We start from the raw sequence: 22,866 nt of genomic DNA on the forward strand, positions 1-22,866 counted from the left end.
TGTTCAAGCATTCATTCAGAAAACAAAAAGTATTGTCACCACATCAAAATAATTAAACTAGTTTCAAGGATGAATTCGAAATCATGTACTTCTTGTTCTTTTGTAATAAAAACATTTTTTTATTTAAGAAAGGTGATGGATTCATAGGACATTCATAGCTTTAAGGCATAGACACTAAGATACTAATGATCATGTAGTGAAGACACAAACATAGATAGAACATCAAGCATAGAAATCGAAAAACAGAATAATAAGAACAAGGAAATTAAGGAACGGGTCCACCTTAGTGATGATGGCTAGTTCTACTTCTTGAAGATCCTATGGAGTGCTTGAGCTCCTCAATGTCTCTTCCTTACCCTTGTTGCTCCTCTCTGATTTCATGGAGGATAATGGTTGCTTTTGTTTGCTCCATCCTCTTTCTTAGTGATGGGCTTTTGAGATGAATCTCTCCATCTCTCATGACTCAGAGTTGGAAGCAATTGCCTTCCCTTTCCTCTTCCTAGAGGTTTCTCCGGCCTTAATTGCCATACATGGTTATGGAAAAATAAAAAGCAATGCTTTTACCACACCAAACTTAGAAGGTTTGCTCGTCCTCGAGCAAAAGAAGAGAAGAGGGAGTAGAAGAAGAAGAAAATAGATGAGATGGAGAGGTGGGAGTGGTTCGGCCAAGGGGAGTTTTAGGTGGTTATGATGTGGGAAAAGGAAGGAGTGATGGTTTGAATTTGAGTGGGTGGGTGTAAGTGGGTTGTATGATGGTTTTGGAGGATTAATGGAGATGATTGGTGGAGGTTATTTTGGGGAAGAGTGTTATCGAAGGGTGTGAAGAAGAGAGAGTGTGAACTGAGGTTGGTGGGGATCCTGTGGGGTCCATAGATCCTGAGGTGTCAAGGATAGCTCATCCCTGCACCAAGTGGCGTGCAAAAATGCCCCTTCTGCCAATCCTGGCATTAAACGCGGGGCTGCTGCCCCTTTCTGGTGTCTAACGCCAGCTTTTTGCCCATTCCTGGCGTTAAACGCCAGTCTGGTGCCCCTTTCTGGCATTAAACACCCAGAATGGTGCCAGACTGGGCGTTAAACGCCCATTTGCTGCCCTTACTGGCGTTTAAACGCCAACAAGTTTTTCCTCCAGGGTGTGCTGTTTTTCTTTCTATTTTTCATTTTGTTTTTTCTTTTTCAATTATCTTTGTGACTTCACACGATCATCAACCTACAGAAAACATAAAATAACAAAGGAAAATAGATAAATATAACATTGGGTTGCCTCCCATTAAGCGCTTCTTTAATGTCAGTAGCTTGACAGTGGGCTCTCATGGAGCCTCACAGATACTCAGAGCAATGTTGGAACCTCCCAACACCAAACTTAGAGTTTGAATGTGGGGGTTCAACACCAAACTTAGAATTTGGTTGTGGCCTCCCAACACCAAACTTAGAGTTAGACTATGGGGGCTTTGTTTGACTCTGTTTTGAGAGAAGCTCTTCATGCTTCCTCTCTTTCCTGTCTGCAAACCATGGTACTTCCTGAATGGCGAAGAGTTGCTCATCTGGAAAGGTTTCAGAGATCTCAGTAGGAGGGTGGGGCGCTCCTGCTACTGGTTCTATCCGGGACAGGTGATCAGCTACTTGATTCTCTGTCCCTTTTCTGTCTCTTATTTCTATATCAAACTCTTGCAGAAGAAAAACCCATCTTATGAGTCTGGGTTTTGAATCCTGCTTTGTGAGTAGATATTTAAGAACAGCATGGTCAGTGTACACAATCACTTTTGATCCTACTAAATAAGATCTGAACTTGTCAATGGCATAAANNGATAGGATCTAAACTTGTCAATGGCATAAACCACTGCAAGTAACTCTTTTTCTGTGGTTGTGTAATTCTTCTGTGCATCATTTAAAACAAGGCTAGCATAATAAATGACGTGCAAAAGCTTTTTATGTCTTTGTCCCAACACTGCACCTATGGTATGGTCACTGGCATCACACATTAGTTCGAATGGTAATGTCCAGTCTGGTGCAGAGATGACTGGTGCTGTGACCAGCTTAGCTTTCAGGGTCTCAAAAGACAAGTGCTAGATGATCAAGATAGGAGCTGAATGAGTCTCCAAATACTGAGAAGTCATCCATAAAGACTTTTAGGAACTTCTCTACCATATCAGAGAAGATAGAGAGCATGCACCTCTGAAAGGTTGCAGGTGCATTACACAGACCAAAGGGCATCCTTCTGTAGGCAAATACTCCAGAAGGACATGTGAATGCTGTCTTCTCTTGGTCCTGAGGATCTACTACAATTTTGTTATAACTTGAATAGCCATCCAAAAAGCAGTAGTATTCATGACCTGCTAGTCTCTCTAGCATCTGGTCTATGAATGGTAAAGGAAAATGATCCTTTCTGGTGACTGTATTGAGCCTTCTGTAGTCAATACACATGCGCCACTCTGTAACTGTTCTTGTAGGAACTAGTTCATTCTTTTCATTATGAACCACTGTCATGCCTCCCTTTTTGGGGACAACATGGACAGGGCTCACCCAGGGGCTATCAGAAATAGGATAAATAATCCTAGCCTCTAGTAACTTAGTGACCTCTTTCTGCACCACCTCCTTCATGGCTGAATTTAGCCGCCTCTGTGGTTGAACCACTAGCTTAGCATCATCCTCCAATAGGATCTTGTGCATGCATCTTGCTGGGCTAATGCCCTTAAGATCACTTATAGACCACCCAATAGCTGTCTTGTGTGTCCTTAGCACTTGAATTAGTGCTTCCTCTTCCTGTGGATTTAAAGCAGAGCTTATGATCACTGGAAAAGTGTCACCTTCTCCCAGAAATGCATATTTCAGGGATGGTGGTAGTGGCTTGAGCTCGGGTTTAGGAGGCTTATCCTCTTTCTGAGGAATTTTCAGAATTTCTTTTATTTCCTCTGGTTCCTCCAGGTCAGGCTAAACATCTTCAAAAATTTCCTCTAGCTCTGATTCGAGACTCTCAGTCATATTAATCTCTTCCACTAGAGAGTCTATAATATCAACGCTCATACAGTCATTTGGGGTGTCTGGATGCTGCATAGCTTTGACAACATTCAACTTGAACTCATCCTCATTGACTCTCAGGGTCACTTTCCCTTTTTGTACATCAATGAAAGTGCGTCCAGTTGCTAGGAAAGGTCTTCCTAGAATTCGTCCAGTTGCTAGGAAAGATCTCCCTAGAATGAGAGTTGCACTCTTGTGCTCCTCCATTTCCAGCACCACAAAGTCAGTTAGAAAAGAAAATGACCCAACCTTGACAATCATGTCCTCAATTACGCCTGATGGATATTTAATGGAGCCATCAGCAAGTTGGAGGCATATTCGGGTTGGTTTGACTTCTTCAGCTAAGCCAAGCTTTCTGATAGTGGATGCAGGTATTAGGTTGATACTTGCCCCAAGATCACATAGAGCTTTCTTGGTACAAGTACCCTCTAATGTGCATGGTATCATAAAGCTTCCAGAATCTTTAAGCTTCTCTGGTAAGCTCTTTAAAATGACTGCACTGCATTCTTCAGTGAGAAAAACTTTTTCAGTTTCTCTCCAATCCTTCTTATGACTTAAGATCTCTTTCATGAACTTAGCATAAGAAGGTATTTGCTCAAGTGCCTCTGCAAACGGAATCTTTATTTCAAGAGTCCTGAGATAGTCTGCAAAGCGGGCAAATTGTTTGTCTTGTTCTGCTTGGCAGAGTTTCTAAGGATAAGGCATCTTGGCTTTATACTCTTCAACCTTAGTTGCTGCAGGTTTATTTTCTACAGAAGTGGTTGGAGAAGCCTGCTTAAGGGGGTTGTTATCAGCACTTGCAAGTGTCTGACCCCTTTGTGGCATTTGAATGCCAGGATTGGGTGCTTTTTGGGCGTTTAACACCAGATTGCAACCCTTTTCTGGCGTTTGAACGCTAGAATTGGCTACCCATTGGGCGTTTAACGCCACTTTCTTACCCTTTTCTGGCGTTTGAACGCCAGAATCATTACTCTCTAGGCTCTTACTGTCCTCAGAGGGATTTTGGGTAATTGGTTGGTCATCCTCTATCAGTTGTTCCTTTCTTAGCTTTCTGCTGCTTTGAGTTGATACATTCAATGTCTTCCCACTCCTTAATTTAACAGCTTGGCATTCTTCTGTTATCTGTTTAGATAGTTGCTGTCTTGTCCGATTCAATCGTGCTTCCATATTCTTGTTAGCATTTTTAGTGTCTTGGAGCATCTCTTTAAATTCTGCTAATTGTTTTGTCATAAGGAGTAATTGTTGATTAAGCTCAACCATCTGTTCTTGAGGGTCAGGTTCAGTAGTTACTGACATGGCTTCTTCTTTTATAGAGGACTCACTGCTTGAGTATAGATGTTGATTTCTAGCAACTGTATCTATGAGCTCTTGAGCCTCTTCAATCGTCTTCCTTATGTGTATAGATCCACCAGCTGAGTGGTCTAAAGACATCTGAGCTTTTTCTGTAAGCCCATAATAGAAGATGTCTAACTGTACCCAATCTGAAAATATTTCAGAGGGGCATTTTCTTAGCATACCTCTGTACCTCTCCCAGGCATTATAAAGGGATTCATTATCCTCTTGTTTAAAGCCTTGGATGTCTAGCCTTAGTTGTGTCATCCTTTTTGGAGGGTAAAATTGATTCAGGAATTTGCTGATAACTGTTTCCATGTTTTTATGCTTGCTATGGGTTGGTTATTCAACCACCTCTTAGCTTGATCTTTTACAGCAAATGGAAACAGTAACAATCTGTAGACATTCTGATCCACTTCTTTATCATGAACTGTGTCAGCAATTTGTAAAAACTGTGCTAGAAACTCAGTGGGTTCTTCCTGTGGAAGACTGGAATACTGGCAATTTTGCTGCACCATGATAATGAGTTGAGGATTTAGCTCAAAGCTGCTTGCTTTAATGGGAGGTATACAGATACTACTCCCATATGCAGCTGTAATGGGGTTAGCATATGACCCCAGAGTCCTTCTAGACTGCTCAATTCCACTTAGGTCCATGATGGAGAAAGGGAGATGATGTGGATATTATTATATTTTTTTTAAAGTAACCAAAAGTAATAAACTAAAATGAATGAAAAATAAAATAAAAATTCGAAAACCAAAAGAGAATAAAATCAAAGCAAATTGAAAACTAAATTAATTAATTAATTAAAAAGATTTTGGAATTAGCAATTAAGAAGATATGATTGAAAATTATTTTGAAAAAGATTTGATTTTTGAAATGAGGAAAGAGAAAAACAACAAAATGACACCAAACTTAAAATTTTTAGAAAATCAAACACAAATTTTCAAAAATTTAAAGGAAAACACAAAGAAGACACCAAACTTAGAATTTTTATAGGTAAAGAAATAGCTAAGACTATGCAGATTCGAAAAATTAATAGAAAGTAAAAGCATGCAATTGACACCAAACTTAAAATATGAAACTAGACTCAAATAAAAGACTCTAAACCCATAAAAATAAAATATTCCTAATCTAAGCAACAAGATAGATCATCAGTTGTCCAAACTCGAACAATCCCCGGCAACGGCGCCAAAAACTTGGTGCACGAAATCACATTCACACTTTTGTAATTCCGCACAACTAACCAATAAGTCCACTGGGTCGTCCAAGTAATACCTTACGTGAGTAAGGGTCGATCCCACGGAGATTGTCGGTTTGAAGCAAGCTATGCTTATCTTGTAACTCTTAGTCAGGATATCAATAATTCTCAGATTTAATTGTAAAAAGTAAAAGAACATGAAATAAATACTTGTTTTGCAATAATGGAAAACAGGTTAAGGTTTTGGAGATGCTCTATCTTCTGAATCTCTGGTTTTCTACTGTCTTCTTCTTCAAGCACGCAAGGCTCCTTCCATGGCAAGCTGTATGTAGGGTTTCACCGTTGTCAATGGCTACCTCCCATCCTCTCAGTGAAAATGTTCAACGCGCTCTGTCACAGCATGGCTAATCATCTGTCGGTTCTCAATCAGGTTGGAATAGAATCCAGTGATTCTTTTGCGTCTATCACTAACGCCCAGCCCTCAGGAGTTTGAAGCTCATCACAGTCATTCAATCCTTGAATCCTACTCAGAATACCACAGACAAGGTTTAAACCTTCCGGATTCTCTTGAATGTCGCCATCAATTCTAGCTTATACCATGAAGATTTTGATTAAGGAATCCAAGAGATATTCACTCAATCTAAAGTAGAACGGATGTGGTTGTCAGGCACACGTTCATAGGTGAGAATGATGATGAGTGTCACGGATAATCACATTCATCAAGTTGAGGAACAAGTGATATCTTAGAATAGAAGCAAGCGTGATTGAATGAAAAACAGTAGTAATTGCATTAATCCATCAAGACACAGTAGAGCTCCTCACCCCCAACCATGGGGTTAGAGACTCATGCCGTAGAGGATACAATAAGAAACATGTAATGTGTCATGAGGTACAGATACAATAGTAAAAAGTCCTATTTATGGTGAACTAGTGACCTAGGGTTTACAAGAATGAGTAAATGACGAAGAAATCCACTTCCGGGGTCCACTTGGTGTGTGCTTGGGCTGAGCATTGAAGCTTTCATGTGTAGAGACTTTTTCTGGAGTTAAACGCCAGCTTTTGTGCCAGTTTGGGCGTTTAACTCCAACTTTTGTGCCAGTTCCGGCGTTAAACGCTTGAAATTCTGAAGCTGATTTGGAACCCCAGTTTGGGCCATCCATTCTTGGGTAAAGTATGAACTATTATATATTGCGGGAAAGCCCAAGATGTCTACTTTCCAACGCAATTAAGAGCGCGCCAATTGGGCTTCTGTAGCTCCAGAAAATCGACTTCGAGTGCAGGGAGGTCAGAATCCAACAGCATCTGCAGTCCTTTTTCAGCCTCTGAATCAGATTTTTTTGCTCAGGTCCCTCAATTTCAGCCAGAAAATACCTGAAATCACAGAAAAACACACAAACTCATAGTAAAGTCCAGAAAAGTTAATTTTAAATAAAAACTAATAAAAATATAATAAAAACTAACTAAAATATACTAAAAACAATGCCAAAAAGCGTATAAATTATCCGCTCATCAATAGCAAAGGGAGAAAATCTGTTCCCGCAATAATAGCTTACTTCGATTTGAATGCCAAAGCTCGTATATGGAATCGAATTGTGGCAGACTACATCATTCCCAGCACCCATGCTACCCATGTGAGATTCAAGACTGCTTTTCTACTTTGGGCTATCATAGAAGGAAAGCGTATAGCCATTATGCCTTTATTACGCACATCAATATGGAAACTAATTGAGAAGAAGAACATCAACATCCTTTTTCCATCGATGGTGATGCGTTTAGCAACAGCAGCGGGGGTAGAATGGCGTCCAAGAGACATTATGTTGAGGGTTCCTAGAGGTAATAAGTTCATTCCGAGGGGAGATTTGGAAAGATCAACAAACATAACACCCTCCAAGAGGAAGATACCCATAGCACCACCGTCATGTCTACCAATTTCGTCAACTGCTTTACCCTTTCTCCGTCCTCTTCTAGAATTATTCCAAGATATCTTGCATGATATCCACCATAAGGAGCATTTGGAGCAAAAGCGTTTCGAGAGGATAGCGGCAAGGCTAGAAGGAAGAGACCCCGGCCCACCTCCTAAAGCTGGGGAGGATCATGATGCAGTTGACCAACCCACTTCTGAGTCCACTAGCTGAAGGTGGCCCCTCTTCATTCTCCCGGATCATAAGCATGCACGGAGGGCCGTGCACATACTAAGTGTGGGGGAGGATTGATTACTTCAAAGGGGGTAAAATTTCTCTTTTCAAGACACTTTGCAATGTTCTTGTAGTAATATTTCTTCATTTTTGAGTAGTTTTATGTCTATTTCATCTTGTTTGGTTTGTTGTAAATATTTCTTTATCATTTATGGATATTTGGTAGTTAATATTTGCATGTTGCATGATAGAATGAATAAGTTGGTGAAAAACCAAGTAATTTCCCTGAGATCATTTCTAGGGCATACCATTGATTGAATTGAAGAAAAACAATTGTGTTTACTGATGAGTGGATAATTTATACGCTTTTTGGCATTATTTTTAGGTAGTTTTTAGTAGGATCTAGCTACTTTTAGGGATGTTTTCATTAGTTTTTATGCTAAATTCACATTTCTGGACTTTAATATGAGTTTGTGTGTTTTTCTATAATTTTAGGTATTTTCTAGCTGAAATTGAGGGACCTGAGCAAAAGTCTGATAGGAGGCTGACAAAGGACCGCTGATGCTGTTGGATTCTGACCTCCCTTCACTCAAAATGAATTTTCTGGAGCTACAGAACTCCAAATGGCGCGGTCTCAACGGCGTTTGAAAGTGGACATTCAGAGCTTTCCAGCAATATATAATGGTCTATACTTTGTTCGAGCTTAGATGACGCAAACTGGGGTTCAACGCCAGTTCCATGCTGCATTCTAGAGTAAAACGCCAGAAACACGTCACAAACCAGAGTTAAACGCCAAAAACATGTTACAACTTGGCGTTTAACTCCAAAAGAAGCCTCTGCAATGTAAAGCTCATGCTCAGCCCAAGCACACACCAAAGTGGGCCCCGAAAGTGGATTTCTGTACTTAGACTTATTTCTGTAAACCCTAGTAGCTAGTCTAGTATAAATAGGACTTTTTACTATTGTATTTTCATCTTCGGACGTCCAGTCCTTAGACCAGGTCCTTTTCCCTATTATCAGAATTCATATCACATTTTGGGGGCTGGCCATTCGGCCATGCCTGGACCATCACTTATGTATTTTCAACGGTGGAGTTTCTACACACAATAGATTAAGGTGTGGAGCTCTGCTGTACCTCGAGTTTTAATGCAATTACTACTATCTTTTATTCAATTCAACTTGTTTTTATTATAAGATATTCATTACACTTCAACATGACAAATGTGATGATCCGTGACACTCATCATCATTCTCACCTATGAACACATGATTGACAACCACTTCCGTTCTACCTCAGAACGAACGAATATCTCTTGGATTCCTTAATCAGAATCTTCGTGGAATAAGCTAGAACCCTTTGGCGGCCACTCTTGAGAATCCGAAAAGTCTAAACCTTGTTTGTGGTATTCCGAGTAGGATTCAGGGATTGAATGACCGTGACGAGCTTCAAACTCGCGATTGTTGGGCGTGGTGATAGGCGCAAAAGAATCAATAGATTCTATTCCGACATGATCGAGAATCGACAGATGATTAGCTGTGCTGTGACAGAGCATTTGGACCATTTTCACTGAAAGGATGGGATGTAGCCATTGACAACGGTGATGTCCTACATACAGCTTGCCATGGAAAGGAGTAAGAAGGATTGGATGAAAATAGTAGGAAGGCAGAGATTCAGAAGGAACACAGTATCTCCATGCGTTTATCTGAAATTCCCACCAATGAATTACATAAGTATATCTATCTTTATTTTATGCTTTATTTATTATTAATTTCGAAGACCTTTATAACCATTATAATCTGCCTAACTGAGATTTACAAGATGACCATAAGTTGCTTCATACCAACAATCTCCGTGGGATCGACCCTTACTCACGTAAGGTATTATTTGGACGATCCAGTGCACTTGCTGGTTAGTTGTGTGGAGTTGTGACAAAGTGTGATTCACATTTGAGAGCGCTACCAAGTTTTTGGCGCCATTGTTGATGATCACAATATCGTGCACAAAGTTACTGGCGCCGTTGCCGGGGATTGTTCGAGTTTGGACAACTGACGGTTCATCTTATTGCTCATATTAGGTAATTTTCTTTTCAAAAATTTTTCAAAAATCTTTCAAAAAATTTTTTTTCTTTATTTTCGTTTTTCAAAAAAATAATTTTCGAAAAATACAAAAAAATTAGAAAATCATAAAATCAAAAAAATATTTTGTGTCTCTTGTTTGAGTCTAGTGTCAAATTTTAAATTTGGTGTCAATTGCATGTTTTTAAAATTTTGCATATTTTTCGAAAAATCCAGGCATGTGTTCTTCATGATCTTCAAGTTGTTCTTGATAAGTCTTATTGTTTGATCTTCACATTTTCTTGTTTTGTGTCTTTTTTTGTTTTTCATATGCATTTTTGCATTCATAGTGTCTAAGCATTGAAAATTTCTAAGTTTGGTGTCTTGCATGTTTCTCTTTTCTTAAAAATTTTTCAAAAATATGTTCTTGATGTTCATCATGATCTTCAAAGTATTATTGGTATTCATCTTGACATTCATAGTGTTCTTGCATGCATCATGTGTTTTGATTCATAATTTTCATGTTGTGAATCATTTTTGTATTTTTCTCTCTCATCACTAAAAATTCAAAAATAAAAAAATATCTTTCCCTTAATTCTCTCAAAATTTCTAAATCTTTGGGTTGACTTAGTCAAAAAATTTTAAAATAAGTTCTTTCTTGTTAGTCAAGTCAAGATTTCAATTTTAAAAAAAATCTTATCTTTTCAAAATCTTTTTCAAAAATCAAATCTTTTTCATTTTTTCTTCTATTATTTTCAAAAAATTTTTTAAATTTTTTTCAAAATATTTTTCTTAATTTTAATTCATAATTTTTGAAAACTTTACTAACAATTAATGTGATTAATTCAAAAATTTGAAGTTTGTTACTTTCTTGTTAAGAAAGGTTCAATCTTTAAATTTTAGAATCATATCTTTTAGTTTCTTGTTAGTCAAGTAATCAATTTTAATTTCAAAAATTAAATCTTTTTCAAAATAAATTTCAATCATATATTTTCTATCATATCTTTTTCAAAATTATATCTTTTTCAAAAAAATTTGATTTCAAAATATTTTTTCTAACTTCTTATCTTTTCAAAATTGATTTTCAAATCTTTTTTAACTAAATAATTGACTTTTTGTTTGTTTCTTATTTTTTTCAAAACCACCTAACTACTTTTCTCTTTCTAATTTTTGAAAATCACTTCCCTCTTTTTCAAAAAATTTTCTTAATTAACTAATTGTTTCAAATTTTAATTTTAATTTTATTTCTTCTCTTAATTTTCGAAAATCACTAACCATTTTTCAAAATTTATTTTTGAAAACTTCTCTCTCTCTTCTTCTTCTATTTAATTATTTATTTACTAACACTTATCTTCTACTCAAGAATTCGAACCCACTCCTCCCCCTTGTGTTTGGATTCTTACCTCTTCTCCTTCCTTTATTCTTTTATTCTTCTACTAACATAAAGGAATCTATATACTGTGACATAGAGGATTACTCTTTTTTCTGTTCTCTTCTTTTTCATATGAGCAGGAGCAGGGACAAGAACATTCTTGTTGAAGCAGATCCAGAACCTGAAAGGACTCTGAAGAAGAAGCTAAGAGAAGCTAAAACACAACAATCCAGACAAAACCTTACAGAGAATCTTGAAAAAGAGAGAGACATGGCTGAACCCAATAACAATGGTGGAGGCACAAGGAGGATGCTTGGTGACTGTACTACACCTACTTCCAAATTTGATGGAAGAAGCATTTCAATCCCTACCATTGGAGCAAACAATTTTGACCTGAAGCCTCAACTAGTTGCTTTAATGCAACAGAACTGCAAGTTTCATGGACTTCCACCAGAAGATCTCTATCAATTTTTAACTGAGTTCTTGCAGATTTGTGAGACTGTTAAAACTAATAGAGTAGATCCTGAAGTCTACAAGCTCATGTTTTTCCCTTTTGCTGTAAGAGACAGAGCTAGAACATGGTTGGACTCACAACCTAAAGATAGCCTGGACTCTTGGGATAAGCTGGTCACGGCCCTCTTGGCTAAGTTCTTTCCTTCTCAAAATCTGAGCAAGCTTAGAGTGGATGTTCAGACCTTCAAACAAAAAGATGGTGAATCCCTCTATGAAGCTTGGGAAAGATACAAGCAGATGACCAAAAGGTGTCCTTCTGACATGCTTTCAGAGTAGACCATTTTGGATATATTCTATTATGGTCTATATGAGTTCTCCAAGATGTCACTGGACCATTCTACAGGTGGATCCATTCACCTAAAGAAAACGCCTGCATAAGCTCAAGAACTTATTGACATGGTTGCAAATAACCAATTCATGTACACTTCTGAGAGGAATTCTGTGAATAATGGGATGCCTCAGAGGAAGGGAGTTCTTGAAATTGATGCTCTAAATGCCATATTGGCTCAGAACAAAATGTTGACTCAGCAAGTCAACATGATTTCTCAAAGTCTGAATGGATGGAAAAATGCATCCAACAGTACTAAAGAGGCATCTTCTGAAGAAGAAGCTTATGATCCTGAGACCCCTGCAATAGCAGAGGTGAATTACATGGGAAAACCATATGGAAACACCTATAATTCCTCATGGAGAAAGCATCCAAACTTCTCATGGAAGGATCAACAAAAGCCCCAACAAGGCTTTAATATTGGTGGAAGAAATAGGCTTAGCAATAGCAAGCCTTTTCCATCATCTTCTCAGCAACAGATAGAGAATTTTGAGCAGAGCTCTTCTAGCTTAGCAAATATATTCTCTTATCTGTCTAAGGCCAATTTAAGTTTCATGGGTGAAACAAGGTCCTCCATTAGAAATTTAGAGGCACAAGTGGGCCAGCTGAGTAAGAAAATCACTGAAACTCCTCTTAGCACTCTCCCAAGCAATACAGAAGAGAATCCAAAAAGAGAGTGCAAGGCCATTGATATTGTCAATATGGCCGAACCTAGAGAGGAAGGGAAGGACGTGAATCCCAATAAGGAAGACCTCTTGGGACGTCTTCCAGACAAGAAGGAGTTCCCTAGTGAGGACCTAAAGGAATCTGAGGCTCATATAGAGACCATAGAGATTCCATTAAACCTCCTTCTGTCATTCATGAGCTCTAAAAACTATTCTTCCTCTGAAGAGGATGAAGATGTAACTGGAGAGCAAGTTGCTCAATATCTAGGAGCTATCATGAAGTTGAATGCCAAGTTGTTTGGTAATGAGACTTGGGAAGATGCACCTCCTTTACTCATTAGTGAACTAGATACATGGGTTCAGCAAACTTTACCTCAAAAGAAACAAGATCCTGGTAAATTCTTAATACCGTGTACCATGGGCACCATTACTTTTGAGAAGGCTCTGTGCGACCTGGGTCAGGTATAAATCTTATGCCACTCTTTGTAATGGAGAAACTGGGAATCTTTGAGGTACAAGCTGCCACTTTCTCATTAGAGATGGCAGACAAGTCAATAAGACAAGCTTATGGATTGGTAGAGGACGTGTTAATAAAGGTTAAAGGCCTTTACATCCCTGCTGATTTCATAATCCTAGACACTAGGAGGGAGAAGGATGAATGTATCATCCTTGGAAGACCCTTCCTAGCCACAGCAGGAGCTGTGATTGATGTTAACAGAGGAAAATTAGTCCTTCAATTGAATGAGGACTACCTTGTGTTTAAGGCCCAAGGGTATCCTTCTGTAAACATGGAAAAGAGGCACGATAAGATTCTCTCAATACAGAGTCAAACAAAGCCCCCACAATCAAACTCAAAGTTTGGTGTTGGGAGGCCACAACCAAACTCTAAGTTTGGTGTTGAACCCCCACATTCAAACTCTAAGTTTGGTGTTGGGAGGTCCTAACAATGCTTTGAACATATGTGAAGCTCCATGAAAGCTCACTGTCAAGCTAATGACATTAAAGAAGCGCTTATTGGGAGGCAACCTAATTTTTATTTATATATATTTTTATTATTCTTTTATGTTTTATTAGGTTAATGATCATGTGGAGTCACAAAACAAATACTAAAATTAAAAACAGAATCAAAAACAGGAGAGGAAACAGCACACCCTGGAGGAAGAGCTTACTGGCGTTTAAACGCCAGTAAGGAGCATCTGGCTGGCGTTCAACGCCAAAACAGAGCATGAATATGGCGTTGAACGCTAGAAACAAGCAGTAGTCTGGCATTTAAACACTAGGATTACACCCTGAGGAGAGCTGGCGTTAAACGCCAGAAATAAGCATGGAACTGGCATTCAATGCCAGAAACATGCTACGGACTGGCGTTGAACGCCCAAAACAAGCATAGAACTGGCGTTTAATGCAAGAAACAAGCATTAATCTGGCATTAAATGCCAGGATTGCATGCTGAGGGCATTTTACATGCCTAATTGGTGCATGGATGATAAAACCTTGACACCTCAGGATCTGTGGACCCCACAGGATCACCTCAGGATCTGTGGACCCCACAGGATCACCACCTACCTCAACTCACCTTCTTTCTTCTTTCACATAACCCAATAACACTCTTCCCCAAAAACCCTTCTCCAATCACCTCAATCTCTCTTCCCCATCACCTCTTCACCACTCAAATCCATCCTCTCTTCCCCATAAACCCCACCTACCTTCAAAACTCAAAATCTCTTCGCCACCCAAACCCACCCTAAATGGCCGAACCAAACCCCTCTCCCTCCACTATATAAACCCCTCCATCCTTCTTCATTCTCACACTACACAACCCTCTCTTCTCCCCTTTGGCCGGATACACATCTCTCCCCCTCTCCTCCATATTCTCTTCTTCTTCTTCTATTCTTTCTTCTTTTGCTTGAGGGCGAGCAATATTCTAAGTTTGGGGTGGTAAAAGCATAGCTTTTTTTGTTTTTCCATAACCACTTATGGCACCTAAGGCCAGAGAAACCTCTAGAAAGAGGAAAGGAAAGACAAAAGCTTCCACCTTCGAGTCATGAGAGATGGAGAGATTCATCTCAAAGGTCCATCAAGACTACTTCTATGAAGTTGTGGCCAAGAAGAAGGTGATCCCTGAGGTCCCTTTCATGCTCAAGAAAAATAAGTATCCGGAGATCCGACATGAGATTCAAAGAAGAGGTTGGGAAGTTTTGACCAACCCATTTCAACAAGTCAAAATCTTAATGGTTCAAGAGTTCTATGCCAATACATGGATCACTAGGAACCATGATAAAAGTATGAACCCAAATCCAAAGAATTATATCACAATGGTTCGGGGGAAATGCTTAGATTTCAGTTTGGAAAATATAAGGTTGGCGTTCAACTTGCGTATAATGCAAGAAAACACACGCCCCTACACTAAAAGGGTCAACTTTAATCAAAGGTTGGACCAAGTCCTTATGGACATATGTGTTGAAAGAGCTCAATGGGAAAGAGACTCTAAAGGCAAGCCGGTTTAATTGAGAAGACTGGACCTTAAGCTTATGGCTAGAGAATGGTTGGAGTTCATCCAACGTTCTATCATCTCCACTAGCAACTGATCCGAAGTTACTGTGGATCGGGCCATCATGATCCATAGCATCATGATTAGAGAGGAAGTAGAAGTTCATGAAGTCATCTCTATAGAACTCTACAAAGTAGCCGAAAAGCCCTCCACCTTAGCAAGGCTAGCTTTTCCTTATCTCATTTGCCATCTATGCTACTCAACTGGAGTTATCATAGAAGGAGACATCCTAATTGAAGAGGACAAGCCCATCACTAAGAAGAGGATGGAGCAAACAAGAGAGCCTACTCATGGATCTCAAGAGACGCATGAGGAAGCTCATCATCAAGAAATCCCTGAGATGCCTCAAGGGATGCATTTTCCTCCAAACAACTATTGGGAACAACTCAACACTTCTCTAGAAGACTTGAGTTACAACATGGACCAATTAAGGGTGGAACATCAAGAGCACTCCATCATTCTCAATGAAATTAGAGAAGATCAAAGAGCTATGAGGGAGGAGCAACAAAGGCAAGGAAGAAACATAGAGGAGCTCAAGGACATCATTGGTCCTTCAAGAAGAAGATGCCACCATCACTAAGGTGGACTCATTCCTTAACTTCCTTGTTCTTATCTCTCTGCTTTTTGATTTTTGAAATTCATGTTTTCCTATGTTTGTGTCTTTATTACATGATCATTAGTATTTAGTAACTATGTCTTAAAGCTAGGAATAATTCCATGAATCCTTCACCTTTCTTAACTGAAAAATGTTTTTAATACAAAAGAACAAGAAGTACATGAGTTTTGAATTCATCCTTGAAATTAGTTTAATTATATTGATGTGGTGACAATACTTTCTGTTTTCTGAATGAATGCTTGAACAGTGCATATTTTTGATCTTGTTGTTTATGAATGTTAAAATTGTTGGCTCTTGAAAGAATGATGAAAAAGAGAAATATTATTGATAATCTGAAAAATCATAAAATTGATTCTTGAAGCAAGAAAAAGCAGTGAATAGCAAAAGCTTGCGAAAAAAAAGAGAAGAAAAGTGGCAAAAAAGAAGAAAAAGCAAGCAGAAAAAGCCAATAGCCCTTAAAACCAAAAGGCAAGGGTAAAAAGGATACAAGGCTTTGAGCATCAATAGATAGGAGGGCCCAAGGAAATAAAATCCAAGCCTAAGCGGCTAAATCAAGCTGTCCCTAACCATGTGCTTGTGGCATGAAGGTCCAAGTGAAAAGCTTGAGACTGAGTGGTTAAAGTCGTGATCTAAAGCAAAAAGAGTGTGCTTAAGAGCTCTGGACACCTCTAACTGGGGACTTTAGCAAAGCTGAGTCACAATCTAAAAAGGTTCACCCAGCTATGTGTCTGTGGCATTTATGTATCCGGTGGTAATACTGGAAAACAAAGTGGTTAGGGCCACTGCCAAGACTCATAAAAGTAGCTATGTTCAAGAATCAACATACTTAACTAGGAGAATCAATTAACACTATCTGAACTCTGAGTTCCTATAGAAGCCAATCATTCTAAACTTCAAAGGATAAAGTGAGATGCCAAAACTATTCAGAAGCAAAAAGCTACAAGTCCCGCTCATCTAATTAGAACTAATATTCATTGATATTTTGGGATTTATAGTATATTCTCTTCTTTTTATCCTAATTGCTTTTTAGTTGCTTGGGAACAAGCAACAATTTAAGTTTGGTGTTGTGATGAGCGGATAATTTATACGCTTTTTGGCATTGTTTTTAGGTAGTTTTTAGTATGATCTAGCTACTTTTAGGGGTGTTTTCATTAGTTTTTATGCTAAATTTACATTTCTGGACTTTACTATGAGTTTGTGTGTTTTTCTATAATTTCAGGTATTTTCTGGCTGAAATTGAGGGATCTAAGCAAAAGTCTGATAGGAGGCTGACAAAGGACTGCTAAAGCTGTTGGATTCTGACCTCCCTGCACTCGAAATGGATTTTCTGGAGCTACAGAACTCCAAATGGCGCGCTCTTAATGGCTTTGGAAAGTAGACATCCAAAGCTTTCCAGAAATATATAATAATCCATACTTTGTTCGAGCTTAGACGACGCAAACTGGCGTTCAACCCCAGTTCCATGCTGCATTCTGGAGTAAAACGCCAAAAACACGTCACAAACCAGATTTAAACGCCAAAAACACGTTACAACTTGGCGTTTAACTCCAAAAGAAGCCTCTGCACGTGTAAAGCTCATGCTCGGCCCAAGCACGCACCAAAGTGGGCCCTGGAAGTGGATTTCTGCACTTAGACTATTTCTGTAAACCCTAGTAGCTAGTCTAGTATAAATAGGACTTTTTACTATTGTATTTTCATTTTCGGACGTCCAGTCCTTAGACCAGGTCCTTTTCCCTATTATCAGAATTCATATCACATTTTTGGGGCTGGCCATTCGGCCATGCCTGGACCATCACTTATGTATTTTCAACGGTAGAGTTTCTACACACCATAGATTAAGGTGTGGAGCTTTGCTGTATCTCGAGTTTTAATGCAATTACTACTATCTTTTATTCAATTCAGCTTGTTCTTATTCTAAGATATTCGTTGCACTTCAACATGACGAATGTGATGATCCGTGACACTCATCATCATTCTCACCTATGAACACGTGATTGACAACCGCTTCCGTTCTACCTCAGAATGAACGAATATCTCTTGGATTCCTTAATCAGAATCTTCGTGGTATAAGCTAGAACCCTTTGGTGCTCACTCTTGAGAATCTGAAAAGTCTAAACCTTGTATGTGGTATTTCGAGTAGGATTTAGGGATTGAATGACTGTGACGAGCCTCAAACTCACAATTGTTGCGCGTGGTGACAGACGCAAAAGAATCAATGGGTCCTATTCCGACATGATCGAGAACCGACAGATGATTAGCCGTGCTGTGACAGAGCATTTAGACCATTTTCACTGAGAGGATGGGATGTAGCCATTGACAATGGTGATGCCCTACATACAGGTTGCCATGGAAATGAGTAAGAAGGATTGGATAAAAACAGTAGGAAGGCAGAGATTCAGAAGGAACACAGTATCTCCATGAGTTTATCTGAAATTCCCACTAATGAATTACATAAGTATCTCTATCTTTATTTTATGATTTATTTATTATTAATTTCGAAAACCTTTATAACCATTATAATCTGCCTAACTGAGATTTACAAGATGACCATAGCTTGCTTCATACCAACAATCTCCGTGGGATCGACCCTTACTCACGTAAGGTATTACTTGGACTACCCAGTGCACTTGCTGGTTAGTTGTGCGGAGTTGTGACAAAGTGTGATTCACGTTTGAGAGCGCTACTAAGTTTTTGGCACCATTGTTGATGATCACAATTTCGTGCACCATTTGCCAACTTGCTTGGAGTATTTTATCTATAGAACATTGATAATCGGGATTCACTCCCCATTTGAAAAATGATGAATCCGCTCTTTTGGGAAGCGCACCAAAATTATCGTCAAGTAATAACCCACAGTGGAGTGGGATCGTATCCACAGAGCTTGGTAGCTTTGAACAATTTTAATAAATTGGTGAATTAGTTAAGCTAACAGAATAGATTGTGATTGCAGAATTATAAATGGGAAAAATTATAAATGACTTAAAAATAAAGAGAAGTAGTAAAATGCAGAAATCAAAATGGCAAGAATGTAAAGGGCAAAAGATTAAATGTCTTAATTGTAAATGGGAATGGGGATTTGCAGAATGTAAAAGAAAGCTATAAAGAAGATGAAAGATAAGAATAGGGGAATTCATTGAGATCAGGAGATGCTGTCTTTTTGGATTAAATCCAGCTTATATCCTCTTCAATCATGCAACTCATTGACCTCTTGCCAATCATGATTGACTGAGTCCCAATCCCTTGGTAACTTAATCTCTCAGATCTTGATCAATAGCCAATTCCTTGGTCTAATTTCTCATGAAGAGAGATATGCTTGGTCCCTGATTATACCACACATCATCATAGGTCCAAGTAGAGGGAGGATTTTATGTCACCATATCCAAACACCAAAACCCATATCCTACTCAAGTGTGAGAAGGGATTTCTAGCATGGTTTCATGTTTCCTTTTCCTACGTTCCAATGAAACCCATTTTGCATTCAATCTCTTTTCCAAGATAATTAAACACTAAACATGAAAAATGAAATTCCTTCTAGCAAATCAAAGAGAAGATGAAGAGAGGAAGAAATTTGCTATCATTAATCCATCAAGTACAACAGAGCTCCCTCTCTCAATGAGAGGGAATTTAGCTACTCAAAGCTCAGAGAAAAGTACTCAAGATAGAGAAAATGATGAAGTAAAAGTAAATCTAAAAGCTATGTTCTACAACTTAGCTTCCTAATTGGTTAACCCCCTTCTCCCAACTGGTGTGTGGCTGGCGCTTCAGTGGTGTGCCACGCCTTCCTCTGATTCTGGCTTGGCGTGCCATGCCCAGCTCATCAAGTGGCACGCCCTCCTTGATTAGCTTCCCTAGCGTGCCACACCTTCAAGCCCAAGTGGCACGCCCAGAGTCTTTTAATCACTTGTGTAGCCTGGCGTGCCACGCCTTCGAGCCCAAGTGTCACGCCCAGGCCTTCTCCCTCTTCTTCTTGCTTCTGGAAAGTTGAACTAGAGTGACACACCTAGGGTCTGGTGTGCCACGCGCATTTGTGTGCATGGTCCTTTGCTGGCGTGCCACGCCCAGCATTCAAGTGGCACGCCCAGCTCTTCTTTTGGTTAATTAATGATGATGGTGTGCCACACCTGAGACTCAAAGTGGCACGCCTGGGTGGAGAGTGGTAGCTGGCGTGCCATGCCTTCGATACCAAGTGGCATGCCCTTATGGTTGGCCTCCTATCTCCCTCTCTAGAAAATATAACTAGTGTGTCACGCCCAGAGACTGGCGTGCCACGCCAATCATTTTGTCTTGGTTCCAGTAGCTGGCGTGCCACGCCCAGAATTCAAGTGGCACGCCCAGGTGAGACTCTTGAGCTAGCGTGCCACGCCTTCAATACCAAGTGGCACGCCCAGCCTTTGCTTTGGCCTTCTTGTACGCTGGCGTGCCAAGCCTGGATGCTCAAGTGGCACGCCCAAGTGAGGGTGAGGGCTTGGCGTGCCACGCCTTCGACCTCAAGTGGCATGCCCAAACCTTTTTTAGGCTTCAGCTCCTTCTCTGGAATTTTGTACTAGCGTGCCACACCATGCTACTCAAGTGGCATGCCCGTTCATTTGTGGGTTTCTTAAGCTTGGCGTGCCACGACTGGCACCTCATGTGGCACGCCCAAGTGACTTTTGAAGCTGGCGTGCTATGCCTTCGACACCAAGTGGCACACCCTAGTGATGATCCCTTCTGGAGTGGTGAATTAGCGTGCCACGACCATGGCTCAAGTGGCACACCCAAAGTAAGTGGTGGGCTAGGCGTGCCACGCCTAACCTAGTGTGTCATGCCCCTTTAGTGGCATTCATTGTCGCTCTCTGGAAAACTGTACTGGCATGCCATGCCCAGCTTCTGGCATGCCACCCCTATGTAAATGCTTTGAGAATCCCCTTTGGACTTCAGTACTTGCATGCCACGCACAGCTCCTGGCCCACGCCAGTGCATTTTTGGCGTTTGCTCCAAGTGGCACGCCAGTTTCACACGCCCAGTTTGTTTTGTTGTTTTCTTCCCATTTTTGATGTCTTTTTCACCTGAAATTCATCACGAATTCATTTCAAAGCAATGTACTATAGTATTCATCAAATATTGCATGACTTGCAATGATCAAGTGAGATTATGCTCTTTATGGTCCTTTTTATGCAAGAAAAAAGGGTAGATGATGCAAGTCATCACAACACCAAATTTAAGCTTTGCTTGTCCCAAGCAAATCAATGTGAGTGGTTTATATAAGAATTGGGACTTGACCTTGAGTGGATACAAACATAACTAAGGATAGGACTAAGTGTTTAACACATGCATGCATATTTTGGTTTCAATGCCACAAAGAGCTTCTAGATCTTTGAGAGTCCTTTCAAATATAAGCTTCAGGGGTCCTTTTATTGATTGTCTCCTTGAAGTAATAAGAATTATTTCTTTTTCTTTTTTTGGTGGTTCTTTCTCTTCTATTTATTGATCATGACTCTAAGTATTTTGTCTCAAGACAACCCTTTAGTTAGGCTTTCAATTAGCACTCCCAAACCAGTTGGCTTTAGGATACTAGGTGTTGAAACACCCTTAAGGATTTACTTGCCCAGGTCTCTTCTTGACACATCTTCACCACAAGCATCTACTAGGGTTTTTGTTCCGAGGGTTAACTGAAACTGTAGGTCGATCTCGGACGATATCTTCTGTACTGGTCGGAGCTGCCGTGTCCGACTTGTTGGACTTGGTGGTGGTGTTGATCCTTCGTCACCGGAGGGTGGTGGTACCTGCAAGGGACTCCGATGCTTAAGTTAGCAAGGGTATTAAGCAGGTTTTTTAGTAGAATCAGAGTATGAGTTATACCTGGGTGCTCCAGTGTATTTATAATGGTGTAGAGTGACCTTTCTGGAGATAAGATAGTTATCTTATCTTTGAGTGAAGTTATCTTATCTTTAGGGGTAACCGCCCTTATCCTTCTAGGCTTGGGTTTTCTTTAGATTTGGGTCGTCTTCCTCTATTTAGGCCCTATTGGGCATCTGTAGCAGTTTTGGCCGAACTCTTTTGAGAAGAGGTCGGGTAGTTTTGACATGAAGAGGTCGGTCGACTCAGCCCAGGTCGGATAGCTCGACTCAGGGTATGAACAGTACCCTTACCCGAGTGTGGTCTTCCTTTTGAGGTCGAGTCCTTAGTTTTAGGACTTCAATCCTTCTCCGGAGAAGCCGAGCTCGAGCATTTGTTGATTTCTTTTGTAAAGCTTCCCTCTGAATACATAACGTTTTTTTCTTTACTCCTTTTAATTTTGAAAACGTGTGTTCCTTGCCTTGGGAACGTGCGAGGGTTTTTAATGACCCATTAACTTCTTAATGTTCCATTTTCCCTATTTTCACTTTGAATTGCTGAAAAGACTCTTGCTTTATGTTTTCTCTCTTTGCTTCTTTGAAACTCCATTCTTTTATTCTTCTATTTTTCTGGCTCGCCTGGGACTCTTTTGCTTTCACATTTTCGTGCTTCTTCTTGTGGCACCTTTAGTGAATGCTGGTGCTTCATTTTTTTGAGAGGTGTTTTTCTGCCTTGTTGCTTCAACTTCTCAGTGTTCATCGTCTCCTCCCCTTTGCAGGTTGGTTTTCTTTCTGTCTCTTTCTTTTACTTCTTTCGTGCTTGTATTGTTCTATTTTGGCAAAGTTCTGATTTTGCTTGAATTTACGTTTGGGAAGTTTGAACCTTTTTGTATCGCCGTGCTTGATTGTTGCTGTGATGCATGTTTTCTGGAGTTCCTCCGACTTATATATGCTCCTTGGTGTATTCCCTGATAATTTGATGCTTTTAGGGTTTTGCATGTTGTCACTTCTTCTGATCATACTTTTTGTGGCTTATGAACTGCTTGATTCTTGAAAAAGATTGTGCCTTTGGTGCTTTTGATCTATTTGATGTTGACAGTTTCCTTTGCTAGTAGTTTTGTTGAAAGATGGATACTTTTGATGACTTTCTGATTTTTTGACTTTTCTTCTCGTAGTGTCTTTTGTTTGAAATAAGGTTATTTTTTCATTGCTGAGATAGATTAAGTCCTCGTTCTGTTACTGCCTCCAAAGGATGCCCCTGGACCTTGGG

The 22,866-nt window shown here is 39.7% G+C and overlaps 1 non-coding gene across 1 annotated transcript; it reads right to left on the minus strand.

Moving 5' to 3' along the window:
* Positions 1–11,782: 11,782 nt before the first annotated feature.
* LOC127740375 (small nucleolar RNA R71) lies at positions 11,783–11,890 on the minus strand. The gene has a single exon (XR_008001052.1). It is a non-coding gene; the product is annotated as a small nucleolar RNA R71 (small nucleolar RNA).
* Positions 11,891–22,866: the final 10,976 nt, after the last annotated feature.

The sequence above is a fragment of the Arachis duranensis genome, chromosome 6 (genome assembly GCF_000817695.3).
Source record: "Arachis duranensis cultivar V14167 chromosome 6, aradu.V14167.gnm2.J7QH, whole genome shotgun sequence".
In the NCBI taxonomy this organism is placed as follows: domain Eukaryota; kingdom Viridiplantae; phylum Streptophyta; class Magnoliopsida; order Fabales; family Fabaceae; genus Arachis; species Arachis duranensis.